Source organism: Oncorhynchus masou, chromosome 23 (genome assembly GCF_036934945.1).
Source record: "Oncorhynchus masou masou isolate Uvic2021 chromosome 23, UVic_Omas_1.1, whole genome shotgun sequence".
NCBI lineage: Eukaryota > Metazoa > Chordata > Actinopteri > Salmoniformes > Salmonidae > Oncorhynchus > Oncorhynchus masou.
In genome coordinates this window covers 31,557,988-31,574,095 of record NC_088234.1, presented here as the reverse complement: position 1 = coordinate 31,574,095, position 16,108 = coordinate 31,557,988, and the positions used below count along the sequence as shown (strand labels likewise).

The 16,108-nt window shown below is 44.0% G+C and overlaps 1 protein-coding gene across 2 annotated transcripts in view; it reads right to left on the bottom strand.

The window, feature by feature from the left end:
- Nucleotides 1-16,108, bottom strand: part of LOC135510745 (stromal interaction molecule 2-like) — an 84,116-nt gene that overhangs the window by 44,860 nt on the left and 23,148 nt on the right. The gene's annotated exons all lie outside the window — the stretch shown is intronic.

Here is a 16,108-nt window from a genome sequence, read left to right as displayed (position 1 = left end):
ATGAAAAACAGAAATACCTTATTTACTTGCCTAGTCAAATAACGGTTAAATAAAAATTTAATAAAAAAACAGAAATGACTTGTGTTGACTTGAAAAATGACCAAGTAACACACATGACTTGGAGACACAAACAACTTGGTAATGACTGGTAGTCTATGGGTATTTGCTAGCATAGCATTTGCTAGCATAGCATTGGCTCGTGAAACTATGTATAACTTCCTCCATACTGAACACAGAGACATATAAATGGTATCCATGAGTTCATCTGACTCTGGGGAAGAAGATAAAGGGCCTCATTGTAAAGATCCCGAAGTATCCCATTAAATCCACTTTGTGTTTTCTTTACTTGTCATGATACTGTCGAATATCGCAATACTGGTATCGTCCCACCCCTACCAAACATATTGCTCACTATATGCCTACTGTAGAGAAACGAGAGAGCATAACAAAACAAGTTTTGATCAGTCAGGGAAATGAAAGTGCTGAAAACATGTTGGGTCACGACGTCTGACTAGCGCTAGCTAATGCTACCAACAGTAGCAAAACACATTTTGCGATATGTAACTGTATTGATTTCTTTCCCCCCCCATCACTACTTCTCCTCTCAGCACTTCCATTTCTACAAAGACATGCCATGTTGTCAACCCGAGGGAAGTTATCACTGTAGAAAGTATTACAAAGCCCTCCTTATAATTTGTTTTACACTACTATTTTGTTTTAGTTGAGCAACATTTTTGAAAAGTGTTCTGAATAGAACAATGGAACTTTCAGACTCTGACATCTCTCTGGGTTGGCCACCTGCTGTGATTTCAGAAAAATAAAAACACAAAATCCCATTCCCTTCCTCTCAGTTGTCATATTCTCAGCTTGTGTGTCTTGCATCATTCTCAATGTGTGTGTGTGTGTGTGTGTGTGTGTGTGTGTGTCTGTTTTAATGCTACAATGGGGACATGTGACAGGAAATGAAGTGACCCATGGTGACACTGCGTTCCGGGGAACACACACTAAATCAGAACACCCGTCAGAATACGACCCAAAAGGGGTAAAATTAGAGCACTGTGAGCTAAAAATAGACCCTGGAAACCAGTTGTCAGGATGTGGCTTACATTGTAAAACCTCAACAATGGCAGAGGTCTCCCGTTCACTCTCTCTCACACACACACACACACACACTCTCACGCACACACACACATATGCATGCACGCACACACGCACAACCATGAAGGCACCAGCTTGTCAACCATGAAGTCAACCATCAACAAAACGTGTCCCACGTTCATTTCTATTCCTCTGAAGTCCTGTCACTTTGTTAATAGAAAAGCAGATTTGCTGAGAATGAGAAACTATGCAAAACACCTGCACTTCTGAAAAGAATCTTCTGCATATGACAACATTTGAATGTATTAAGTATTTCAGACAAAGCAGACAAAAGCCGGATAAGTTCCGTTCTGGGGTGCTGGTTGGGGAAGGTGTTAAACGCGGAGTAAAATAAGATGGTCTGTTATTGGGTTTATGAGGGCATGTTGTTTATGAGGAAAACTTCCTGTGTGTAGAGGTCGCCTGTTGGCACGCAGTCTCTGACTTCACAGGAAAATCAATACGTTCTCGCAGACACCCAAATCATTCTGGTGCGATGGGGCGACAGGGTGAATGGAACGAAAGACGTCTATTTAGAGAGTGAATGGAAACTCTCGTTGATGTGTGTGTTGGTTGCTTGCAAATTGAAGTGTCTTGAGTGTTGTTTGCATGTTCTACGATCTTTTAAAGATAAGGGGGTTGACTGGGACAGACAATGTAACATCCATAACGTTTTTGAGGAAACATTTCTGTAAAACATGAACCTTACATCGGATCGTTTTGAAACATTCTCCGTAAAGCCAACTTTCAACAAGATGGTAGATGGTCCATACTGGTTTCTCTATTTCCATAATCAGTATCCTTTTTCAGCATTATAATAATGTATTCAATTTCGAAAGCGATTTCCATAACAATCTCCAAGTGCTTAAAAGCAACAATAAAACAAAACAAATAAGCAATCCATTATCATGAGTAGCCTAGCTATAGTTGGCTAGGTCAACCAGTACAGGCCAAGTCTGAGTGCATGCATCCTCCAAATATGGAGAAGGACAGTTAACCATGGCTTGATCAGAGGAAGCTGGTCAGGGAGATTGATTGATGAAGAGTCCGGTGACAATCTTGTAGAGGGCTACTCTGTTCTCCAGCCTGAGTCATGTAGCTACTGGACTTCGCCTCCTTTACCATGTGTGGCACCCTGCTCTGGGTGCCAGAAAGCTCACCGCACACAGTTCAGAATAGTAGCCAGTCGTCCTCACTACGAGCTCTCTGCCTAAGCACTGCATTCCTCTCCTGCATCTCCCATTCCTCTCAAGCTTCAGGTGAAAGCTTCAGGTGTTTTCAAAAGATCAGGGACCAGCAGTCAGGTGAAACAAAAACAATCTGGTACAGTGTCCAGAAGCATCATTCGAACAGCTAGCCAAGCTAAGATACAGAAGCTAGCCAAGCCAAAAAGAGTTGCCAACAAAAAAACAATCAAAAACAAAACCTGATAAACACAATTAAAAACACTTAAAAATAACAAAACATTTACATGTTTAAAGGAGCACTCTGCTTAGACTGCTACTGGAGCACCATGACAACTACATCGATATCTGCAACATCCATAACGGTTGAGGATGTCTTGGATATTGATTGATCATATCTTAGCATCAAAATCTTGTGCATTCACCATTTGTTTGTGAGCTTGTTCTGAGAAGTATTCATCGGAATTTTCTGAAGCAATTGTCGATATCTTGAAAATGATGTGTTTCTCAGATTCTCTTAGAAGATATATGCTGAAATGCATCTCTCATACACGGCAGTACAGATATAAAGATGAGGAGGGTGTTTATCAACAATCTGTGAATAGTCATGGGTTTTTTCTTTTGTTCTCCAAAGGAAAGCCCTCCCAAAATATACCAACTTCATTCAGTCTCTAGAAAAGTGGATTGGCAGTATTTGCACATGTATACTGTCTCGTTTGCATATTTTGTTACAATATTTCAGAAATATTGTAATACAAAAACCACTTATACTCATATCTACATTCAACTGGTAAAGGTTCATTTGTTTATACACTACATGGCCAAAAGTCTGTGGCCACCCCTTCAAATTTGTGGATTAGGCTGTTTCAGCCATACCCGTTGCTGACAGGTTTATAAAATCGAGCACACAAGCACGCAATCTCCATAGACAAACATTGGCAGTAGAACGGCCTTTACTGAAGAGCTTCGTGACTTTCAACGTGGCACTGTCATAGGATGCCACTTTTCCAACAAGTCAGTTCATCAAATTTGTGCCCTGCTAGTGCTGCCCCAGTCAACTGTAAGTGCTGACGGGCTGCCTCCAGGTGGTGAGGGTAGGCTGCAACACATCCACCACGCTGACCATCAACACGAGGCCCCATAGGTGTGTATGCTTAGTCCTCTCCTGTACTCCCTGTTAACCCACGACTGCATGGCCCCGCACGACTCCAACCCCATCATCAAGTTTGCTGACAACACAACATTGTAGGACTGATCACCGATGATGATGAAGCAGCCTATAGGGAGGAGGTCAGAGACCTGGTAGTGTGGTGCCAAGACAACAAACTCTCCCTCAATGTCAGCAAGACAAAGGAGCTGATTGTGGACTAAAGGAAAAGCACTCCCCCATCCTCATCGTTGGGGCTGGAGTGGAACGGGTCGAGAGCTTCAAGGTCCTCTGTGTCCACATCACTAAGGAATTAACATGGTCCACACACACCCACACAATTGTGAAGAGGAAACGACAGCACCTCTTACCCTTCAGGAGACTTGAAAAGATTTGGCATGGGCCCTCAGATCCGCAAATATTTCTACCGCTGCCCCATTGAGAGCATCTTGACTGGCTGCATCACCGCCTGGTATGGCACCCGATGACAAGACGCTACAGAGGGTGTTGAGTACGGCCCAGTACATCACTGGGGCTGAGCTCCCTGCCATGAATGACCTCTAAACCAGGCGGTGTCAGAGGCCCAAAATGTTTTCAAAAACTCCAACCACCCAAGCCACAGACTGTTCACTCTACTACCATACAGCAAGTCTGGAACCAACAGGACCCTGAACAGCTTTACCCCAAGCCATGAGACTGCTAAACAAGGCTGCTAAATACCTAATCAAATGGCTACCCGGCATACCTGCATTGACAATTGTTTTAACTAATTCTCTTGCGCTGACTCTACCCACACACTCACATATACAGTACTTACACTGACACCCCAACACACACATACTCACACTAGACTCCCACACACACACACACACATACCATGCGCACACATGCATACTGACGCCACACACACTTTCCCACTAACCACATACACTGCTGCTACTGCTCCACATACACCGCTGCTACTGCTCAGTCTATTAACTGTCCTGTTGCCGAGTCACTTTACCCTTACCTATACGTACATAGCTACCTCAATTACCTCATAGCCCTGCACATAAACTCTGTACTGGTACTCCCTGTATATAGCCATGTTCATTTGTACTCGTTATTCACTGTGTATTTATTCCTCATGTCACCATTTCTATTTATCTTAACTTTAACTTTTAGTCATGTTTACAAAGCATGAGACAAATAACATTTTATTTTGTAATTGACTGGCGAGCTAATAGAGAAGACCCTGTAATTCTGTCTCAGTGTAGAAGTTGCCCTTAGGAAAAGATCTTGGATCAGCTTCCACTCCTCCAGTCCTCATTTAACCATTGTTGGATAAAATGTAAAACTGTAGAACAGTGGCTAGAGGGCATATGACTATAGAACAGTGGCTAGAGGGCATATTGATCCTACTGTAATTATCAGCTGTACAGATGGAGCCTATAGCCTAGTGGGAGAGAAAGTGACCGGTCAGAGAATCTTGTGAGTGATGAGCTGTTTTCCCATGGCACCCCCACTGACCGCCCAGTCAGCTCCAGAGAGAAGCCAAGTGGCAGCACAACTAAGCCCAGGGAGAGAGCTCCCCTGCGAAACCTCCGGAGTTGTCTCAGAATACATGAGCAGACCCAGTGTAAGGCTATACTATCTGGTCAGAAGGAAGAAGAAAGACAACACAGAGTAAAGATGGTATGATATAAAGACTTTAGCATGAGACTGACGGGAGCTAGCCTCTGATGATTTGAAACTGTGGTGATATGCACACACACACACACACACACACACACACACACACACACACACACACACACACACACACACACACACACACACACACACACACACACACACACACACACGTGATCTCACACATGCACTCACTTATTAACACAGGCATGCATGCACACACAGACACCGGAGGGACTGCATTGGGTGCCTATGGGCAGGGTAACTGGATCTGCGTGTGGATATGGGTTTCGGTGGCTGGTGGGGATTAAGTGGTGGGGAGATGCGGGGGGCGAGAGGGGATAAGAGAGAAATGCTATTAAACAGCATATGGTTGAAACAGACAAATATTACCTCCCATTCAATATAAGACAGACCTTCTACTCTCCAGGAGAGAGACACACACACGCGTCTCATTTACCGTCTAGAAAACACATGCCACGCTGTTCTAAAATGACACGAGTCATTGCCCAAATACAACAGACACATAGGCCGACTGTATTTGATACCAAAAGAAAGTTAACCTCTCACACCAAATCTTCCCCCAATGTACCATGACCAGACATTTCACTATTCCCCAAAGAAACTCCATTAGCTTACTTTATTGGGTAAACACATTCGTATACATGCCTGCCTTATGTTATCATATCCTAATCCCTTAACTCAACCCTGGATCATCTGTTAGCAATCCCTAGAGAGTTGGAACCCTGGGTCTAAACCAAATAGATGATCAGGTTAACAACAGATGTCAAGGCAACGATAGCATGTGTGCGTATGGATACAAGGGGAGTGACGTCAACGTGCGACAAACTAGTTCCCTGTCAACCGTAACCATATGGCGGTGTCATAACTCAACTGAACAGGACAGCCACTCTTAAAGACGAGTAAATAAAGACTCTCAAGAGGTCTACTATTTCAGTTCATCAGCACAGCTATTGAGATTCAAATATCATTAGCCAGCTAGTCGCTAGCCACCGGCTAGCTGGGACCGGAGAGGTGAGGGAGAGAGCGAGAGGAAGAGAGAGAAATAATGAGAGTGAGGGGGAGAGAAAATAAAATTACCCAAACGTATGCCAGTCACTCTGAACTTGCACAAGCTCTTAAAATCCTGAGGTACATGTGTCAAATTAACCCTCGTCTTCCTCTCAACACTTCTGAGGTACGGTTTCAATATTTCATATTAGAAGGAACTGAAATATTTTCCAAAGAAATTCAGACACATCCAGAGACTATAAAACTGAAGTTGGACTTCTCGATATTTGAGAAGTTGAAAGATAAAACAAAAAACACATTGCTGAATATCCTATTGAGAAAAACACATGTTCGAGATGTCAATGTTCCTTTGTGTTAACAAATCAAATGACAGTGAAGAAAATCTATCTTGATCTACCCTGTCTAAATACAGCTGCAGTTTATTCGCCTGGCTTACAGTTTCTGTTATGATTGAACTGCCGTCAACATTTATTTTCCTGTTTGACGGGAGCCTAAATTTGAGTTAGTGAGCCGGCGTGGCTACGACGACAACTGGACACTCTACTACGCACAGTGCCGTGGGGCAGGGCGAAAGCATGTGTCAGACATGGTGTTACAGCAGAATCAAGAATGATCTGATACAAAAGCAGCTGGAGTTGTGGTGACACAGCACACACACACACAGATCTGTTTCCCCTGTCTTGGGATTGTCTCCAACCCCCACCAGGTGTCTCCCATTACCTCAAGTGTATTTATACCTGCATTTTCTGTTTGTCTGTTCATGTCGTCCCATTAAGTACTCCACACCCTGGCCATGACCATGCGTTCAATACATTACTGGAGCCATTTCACAGATTCCCAACTACACAACAAGTCACAATAGTAATCCTCCAGACTCTTAGCAACCCACCACCAGCGGCACTTCTTCCCAGCATACAACAGTGTCCTGAAAACCTTGCTCATCTCCTCCGGAGCGCTACGCTGGAGATTATGGAACCTGCCAGCCGTTTCTCTCCCAGTGCTCCCTCATCTTCGAGCTACAGCCTTCTTCATTTCCCTCGGACTGCTCAAAGAAAGCGTACCTGATAACGCTGATGTCCGGGAGGGCACTCTCTGGGCTACGGCGTTGTGGGAACAACAGGCCACCATTTGCCTCAGTCTAGAGGAGTTTGTGGCGGAGGTACGAAAAGTGTTTGATTCTTCGTTGTCCTGGAGAGAGGCTGCTCGTAAGCTGCTCCAGCAACGTCAAGACTCCGGTAGTGTGGCAGACGACGCAGTAGATTTTTGCACATTCGCGGCTGAAAGTGCCTGGAACCCGGATTATCGGAGGTGATTAAATACGCGCTCACAGTTCAGGAGCTGGCCATGGACCTCGACTCCCTCGCCTCCGAGGAATCCGGAAAATCCCCAAAGTCTACATTTCTGAGAGAATCCGGTGTCACCCGATTTCCCTCAGAAATCACAGAGGGCTGTCTACTCTTCTCCGGAGCCCATGCAACTGGGCAGGGATAGATTGTCTCCTGCTGAGTGTTTATGCAGACTGAATACCAAGAGCTGTCTGTATTGTGGAGCTAAGGGACATTTCTTATCTACCTGCCCATTAAAATACCAGGCTCATCAGTAAGTGCGAGTCCACTGGTGAGCCGAACGGGGAGTTTACCAATCTCTCAATTCTCGTAACCCACTCTATGCTACCCTGTTGTGGGGATACCAGTCCAAATCCATCCGGGTGCTCTTTGACTGGGGCTGACGAAAGCTTTATAGACACTACCATGGTGTCAGAGCTGGGAATCTCCACTCAACCCCTTTCCATCCCAATGGATGTCAGAGCCCTGGATGGGCGTTCTATTGGCAGAGTCACCCACAATAAGGTTCCCATCAACCGAGTGTCAGGCAACCACAGTGAGTCGATGCAGTTTCTGCTCCTGGAGTTTCCCCATGTACCCATGGTTTTGGGGTTTTAATGGCTCCAGAGGCACAACCCCCTAATTGACTGGGCTATGGGTTACATCATGGGTTGGAGTCTGTTTTGCCATGCACATTGTCTGAAGTCAGCCCAGCCTGCCCCGGGACGTCTCCTTGTGGGCTTGTGTAAAGCCTAAGATCTCTCTGCCGTTCCCGCGGAGTACCAGGACTTACGGGAGGTTTTCAACTCTGCCTCTTCCTCTGCATCGGTCCTACGACTGTGCTATCAACCTTCTCCCGGGCACTGCACCGCCTCGGGTTGATTTTATTCCTTATCCGGTCACCAAATCGATGGAAGGGTACATTGAGGACTCTCTTGCTGCAGGTATTACGTGTCCATCTGATTCCCACACTGGCACAGGGTTCTTCTTTGTGGAGAAGAAGGCAAGACCCTGCGTCCGTGTAATGACTACTGGGGTCTTAATGACATTATGGTTAAAAACCATTACCCGCAACCACTCATCTCCTCGGCTTTCGAGCCTCTCTGGGGGAGGTCATCTTATCCAAGTTGGACCTTCGGAATGCCCACCATCTGGTTCGGGTACGGTAAGGAAATGAGTGGAAGACAGACTTTAACACGGCTAGTGGGCACTACGAGTACCTGGTGATGCCGACGCTCCTGCAGTGTTCCAGGCCCTGGTCAATGATGTGCTCTGTGACATGTTGAACCGATTTGTGTTTGTCTACTTCGAAGACATCCTCATTTATTCCCGGTCAGCTCAAGAGCATGTCCTCCATGTCCGACAGGTCCTCCAGCGTCTCCTGTAGAACCAGCTTTTCGTGAAGGTGGAGAAATAAGAATTCCATCACTCCACCATCTCCTTCCTAGGATACATCATCCCTGCAGGAAATATTCAGATGGACCCTGACAAGGTGACAGCAGTGGTGGATTGGCTTCAAACCACATCCAGAGTGCAGCTGCAATGTTTCCTGGGGTTTGCTAATTTCTACCGTCATTTTGTCCAGGGTTACAGCACTCTTGCTTCCCCCTCTCTGCACTCACATCACCCAAGGTTTTGTTCATACAGTTTCCAGCAGCTGACTGGGCGTTCAGACCTCAAGCAGCGATTCACTACAGCTCCCATCTTAATCCATCCAGACCCATCCAGTCAGTTTGTGGTGGAGGTCGACGCTTTGGATGTCAGAGTGGGGGCTTTCCTATCCCAATGTTCTGCCCAGGACCAGAAGCTGCATCCCTGTGCCTTCCTTTCCCATCATATTAACCCCATTGAGAGGCACTATGATGTGGAAAACTGAGAATTACTCACAGTTAAGATGGTGTTGGAGGTGTGCAGGCACTGGTTAGAAGGGGCAGAACATCCATTCTTGGTGTGGCTGGACCATAATGGGCCCTGTTATTTACTCATTTCCTATATCCTGCCACCCAGGGTCCAAGAATGTGAAGCCTGATGCACTCTCACATCTGTACAGCCCCGTTACTAAACCATCGGACCCTGACATCATCCTCCCTACTTCCTGTCTAGTGGCTGCTATCATCTGGGTAATAGAGAGTCTGGTCCGCAAGGCACAGTGTTCCCAGCAGGACCCCGGGGAGGGGGCCCAACTAACCGGATGTTAGTCATGGACTCTGCCCTTGGTCTGGTATGGGCACATTCCCCGAGACTCACCTGTCATCCTGGCTCCTGTCAGACCTTGGCTTCCGTCTTACACCCAATGGTTCCTGACATCTCTGCATTTGTTGCAGCCTGCACTGTGTGTGCGCAGAACAAGACTCTGCGACAAGCTCCAGCTGGCCTCCAACCACTCCCTATTCCTCATCGCCCCTGGTCCAATATACTGGACTTTGTCAGGGACCTCCTTCTGTCAGATGGCAACACCACCATCTTTACGGTAGTGGATAGGTTTTCCAAAGCCGCCCATTATATCCCCCTTCCTCAGAGAAGGAGACGTCTTCTGGATCCATGGACTTCCAGTCGACATGGTCTCCGATCGCGGTCTTCAGTTCTCATCCCGGTTCTGGAAGGCGTTCTGCACCCTCATTGGGTCGTCGGCTAGCCTGTCCTCTGGTTTTCATCCCCAGTCTAATGGCCGGTTGGAGCGAGCCAATCACGACTTGGAGACAACTCTTGCCTCATCTCCACCAATCCCACAACCTGGAGCCAGCAACTAGTGTGGATGGAATATGCCCGCAACACCCTTCCCTTTTCTGTTACTGGTCTCACGCCTTTTGAGTGTTCCCTGGGGTATCAGCCCCCACTCTTCCCAGAGCAAGAGGTCAGCATACCTTCTGCCCAGATGTTAGTACGTCCCTGTCCCACTACCTGGAAGAGAGCCTGGGCCACTCTTCTCAAGACCACCTCCAGGTATCGACGACAGGCGGACCGCCACCGAATCCCTGCTCCCCGCTACAGTCTTGGGCAGAGGGTATGGCTTTCCACTCTGGAGTCCCACAAACTTTCCCTTCTTTTCTATAAGCCTTCTGTCGCATACATCCCACTTTCCATGAATCTATAATTAAACCCCTGTCTTACAGCTCTTTGTATCCTGTTTCCAGCCTGTCCTGGCCCTGCCTGCCATCCTGTACCTGCCTGACTCTGATTTGGATTACGACTCTTTGCCTGCCTTAACCTACCAATTGCCTGCCCCTACTTTAATCAACTCTGAGACTCGTACTATCAGCCTCCTGTGTCTGCATCTGGGTCTTAGCCAGAGCCATTATACACAACCCCCATTGCTTTCCCAGACAGGGTTCAACACTTCTTCAAAATACACGCGTTTGTCCTGTAAAACACAAGACCTGCCTGGCTCACGCACACACGCTCTGTTGACTTTGGCATTTAAATAACTTTTAGGTGACCTCAGGCCTCAGAAATAAACTGGGATATCCTGTCCTGAGGTTAACCTACACGTGTACTAGACTGCGAGTGAGTCTTCAAGTTTAGGTACAAGAGCGGGAGCTGGGGTAATCCCTCTTATTTGGATTCCAGTGCGTTACTTATGTAATACAGAACACAATGTAATATAGTAGTCTATTTACCCCAATCCCACCCAGACCGCCTATCAACCGCCCACCACCAAACACAACCCCAGTCCATCACAGAACCATCATAAAGGGCGCCCCTAATCCTCTGCTTAGATGGGCAAAAACAAAGAAGAGAGAGAGGGGGAATTAAGCAAATCTCAATGAGGCAGCACACAAAGCCTACTGATGCAAAAACTTCCAGAAAAGGAGACCCATCACGGCCTGAAGTCCCAGGAATGCTTAGATCAATGCCGGAACAGGAGATGTGATGTTTGCAGCCAGTCGGTCAGAAGGCAGAAAGAACGAGAGAAAGAGGGGGAAAGAGGAAAAGAGAAGAGGGACTCTTCTAATTAGCAACCCCTAATTAGAGGTAATCTCTATGACTGGAGTTACAGGTGAACCTGTGACCCTAGAGATTAGTAAGGAAGAAAGAGAGAGAGATAGAGAGAGAGAGGGTGGGTGAAGAGAGGATTAGAAGATGTACAAAAGTGAGTGCCTTTCCCTTCAAAGGAAATGAAACACTGGAAAAATGACCAAAAATGACCATGAGTACATAATAATGTAACTAGCATATATGTAGTCGAAAAACCCAAACATAAGTACAAACACCACAATCACATTGAAATAGTTTCTAGTGGTGCCTCAAATTATGTTACACTGAACAGGTACGCAGAGAGACAAACAGGGTCTCTTGTCTCGCATGTCCAATTATGGTACACAGAGTACACACAGAGAGAGTACTCTAAGCACTGGGCTTAACAATTTCCTCATTTGTGTCATGGCCTGAGGGAGTAGGAGCTTTGTGAAGCAGCATAGGGGGTCATGATATCCGTTTGTGTTGCCTTGCTAACTTCTATGATCACTGTCAAGCCATTGTCATATAGGCATTAGCAAGACAGCATATCAGACAATGGAACCAGGCCACTGTAATGCTCCTCTTCTGTAGCCCCTCACACAATGGTAACCATAAGCCCACAGCAATGGCATCCCAGCTACTACATTTGGTTCCTTGGAAGTTGTGGGAACGTTAGTTTTTGGTGTCCCATTGATTCTCGGAATGACGTCATACGTTTCTGGTCCATTAAAACAGTTTTAAATGAAGTGAACATTTTGCCTGTTCTGGGAACATACATTTTTTAGGTTGCAGGGAGGTTCTGGGAATGTTTAACTATGGTTCCCTGACATTTCTTCTGGGAGGTTTAATTAACGTTCTGAGAATGAAAATTAGATTATTTAAAAGGTAATTAAATGTTCTGAGAACATGTTTAAGACTTTTAACAACACTGCTAGATTAGTTTGGGTTAACTGTTTTGAATTCCAAGCACAAATAGGACATATGGAAATTCATTTGCTTAAACATGGCATTAATCATGCAAACATTTTTTTTTTTTTGTGGCACAGCGTCAGTGAGATTAAAATGTATGCTCTTCCATTCTCTATCCATGGAATTAGTCCACTGCACCACAAGGAGCATGTATGTCATGTTTGTTTTACTCATTAAGCAGTTCATTTTACTCTATTCAAACAGATCTCATTTCAAAGGAAACAAGCAATGAACACACCTGAACACACTTAACAAAAGATAGAGGATAGAGAAAGTTTTGTTGATGCTGAGAATGTTATGTATATGTTTTTAAATAGCATTCTTAGAAAGTTCTCTGAATGTTACTCAAGTTTTCTTGTGGTTTACATGGAACGTTTTTGGAACAATTTGAGAACATGACTAAATAGAAGCACGGGGAAACATTATGCTGAAGTACTGAAATTCCCACAGAAGAATATTGTTCAGAGAACATTAGCCTTTTACGGCTGCTGTACCTGTACAGGGACCAGATCAGCGGAAATTCCAGAGCGCCAACTAATAGTACTCGACACAACTCAAACTTTCATTAAAACTTACATGCAAGGTACTCAATTAAAGCCACACTCGTTGTGAAACTAGCCAACATGTCAGATTTGTAAAATGCTTTTCGGGCGAAAGCATGAGAAGCTATTATCTGATAGCACGCAGCCCCCAGAAACACACGAAGGGGACGTAAACAAAGAAATTAGCGTAGCCGGCGCTACACAAAACGCAGAAATAAAATATAAAACATTCATTACATTTGACGAGCTTCTTTGTTGGCACTCCTATATGTCCCATAACCTTCACAATTGGGTCTTTTTTTCGATTAAATCGGTCCATATATACCCAAAATGTCCATTTATGAACACCGTGAAATCCAGGAAAAAAGTCATGTTTCCCAACGCAACGTCATTTTTTTAAATTAAAAAAGTTGCCTATAAACTTTGACAAAACACTTCAAACTACTTCTGTAATCCAACTTTAGGTATTAGTGAACGTTAATAAACGATCAAATTGATCACGGAGCGATCTGTATTCAATAGCAACAAGTTTGGAAAACGAAGTCCACTTTCCCCCTTCCATTTTTTCCAGCTGTGTACCCGAAGACAGGATGTGCCTATTACTCATCTGACCAAGGATTAAGTTGCCTGGAAATCACAACACTGGCAACATCATGTGGAAGCTGTAGGAACTGCAAGCCCATCTCCATCTATTATTGCGTGCAATAGACAATACAGAGACTGGCGGATGGATTTTTTCTTAGTCGATTTTGTGATCAGGTTTCCTTGCGATTTTGACCACGGAACTCTTCTGTTATAGTCACAGACATCATTGAACCAGTTTTAGAAACTTCAGAGTGTTTTCTATGCACACATACTAATCATATGCATATACTATATTCCTGGCATGAGTTGCAGGACGTTGAAATGTTGCGCGAATTTTAACAAAAAGCTGCAAAAATTCGCAGCAGCCTTAACAGGTTTTAAGAAACAATTGTGAGAACATGACTTTAAATAGAACCACAAGGAAACCTGTAGGAAAAGTTATGCTGAAGTACTGAAATTCTCACAGAAGAATGTTGTTTCTTAACGTTCTCTGAACTATACTGAACAAAAATATAAACACCACATGTAAAGGGTTGGTCCCATGTTTCATGAGCTGAAATAAAAGATCCCAGAAATGTTGAATATGCACAAAAAGCTTGTTTCTCTCAAATGTTGTGCTCAATTTGGTTTACATCCCTGTTATTAATCCATCCACCTGCAGGTGTGGCATATCAAGAAACAGATTAAACCGGATGAGTATAACACAGGTGCATCTTGTGCTGGGGACAATAAAGGTGTGCCGTTTTGTCACAGAACACAATGCCAAAGATGTCTCAAGTTGAGGGAGCGTGCAATTGGCATGCTGATTGCAGGAATGTCCACCATAACTGTTGCCAGAAAATGTAATGTTCATTTCTCTACCATAAGCCACCTCGAATGTCTTTTTAGAGAATTTGGCAGTACATCCAACCGGACTCACAACCTCAGACCACGCATAACCACACCAGCTCAGGACCTCCACATCCGGCTTCTTTACCTGTGGGATCATTTGAACCAAGCCACCCGGACAGCTGATGAAACTGAGGAGTATTTCTGTCTGTAATAAAGCCCTTTTGTGAGGAAAAACTCATTCCGATTGGCTGGGCCTGGCTCCCCAAGTGGGTGGGTCTAGGCCCACCCATGGCTGCGCCCCTGCCCAGTCATGTGAAATCCATAGATTAGGGCCTACTTTATTTATTTCAATTGACTGATTTCTTTATATGAACTGTAACTCTGTAAAATCTTTGAAATTGTTGCATGTTGCTTTTATATTTTTGTTCAGTATATTTGACAACATTGATGTCAAACCAGTTGGAGAATGTTCCTAGAACATTATCAACATTTAAATTAAATGTAACCATGTTTGAACTTTTAGGAAACATTCTGTTAAAGCAATGATATAGCAAGAAATTGTATTTTTCTGTCAAGTTCCTTAAATGTGCTGAGAATGTTCCAAAGCCAAGTAACTATCCTGCACCTAGCTCTAAGAAACATATAGTTCTCAGAACATTATGTGCTAGCTGGGACCTGTTCCCCACCAATGGTCTGTATGATATCCTCATTGCTCTGTTAGTGACGTTTTATCAAGACAACCACACCAAAGTGAAAAATCTGATGTACAGTACCTACCCAGACAGCACATAACATTCGGAGAACCATATGTTTCTTAGAGCTTGCTGACAGCGTGGTTGTCTTATGCTTATTTTGCATCCAGCCTTCCCACATATTTCTGGGATTGGTGCAGGATAGTTTCTTGGCTTTGGAACATTCTCAGCACTTTTAATGAACTTTACTGAAAAAATTCTCTCTATTTCATTACTTTAACAGAATGCTTCCTAAAAGTTTAAACATGGTTACATTTCATTTCAATTTTGGTAACGTTCTATGAACATTCTCCAACTGGTTTGATATTGGGAATGTTGTCAAATAGTTCAAAGAATATTATGAAACAACATTCTTCTGCCGAAATTTCAGTACTTCAGCATAACGTTTCCTACAGGTTTCCTCATGGTGCTATTTAAAGACATGATCTCAAATTGTTCCAAGAACATTAAGAAACAATGTTCTTCTGTGGGAATTTCATTACTTCAGCATAATGTCTCCTATGGGTTTCTTCATGGTTCTATTTAAAGTCTTGTTCTCAAATTGTTCTAAGAACTTTATGAACACTTTCTATAAAAACCACAAGAAAACTTTAGTAAAGTTCAGAGAATGTTCTAAGAATGCTATTTAAAAACATATACATTTTGTTCTCAGCATCAACAAAACTCAAACTTCTATCTGTTTAAGTGTGTTCAGGTGTGTTGGCCACGTCCACTAACTGGCCACACCTGATCTAAATGAGTGCCTATTTCCTTTGAAATGGGTTTTGTTTAAATAGACAAAAATGAACAGCTATGTATGCATAAAAAATAAATGCTTGATTAGTGCCTAAGGAAATTAATTTCCATGTGTCCCATCTGTGCTTGGAGTTCCAAAAAGTTAACCCAAAATAAGCTAGCAGTGTTATTAAAAAGTCTTATTGAAACATTCAATGGCAATTTTTTTTTTTATATATACATCAAAATAATCTATAATTTC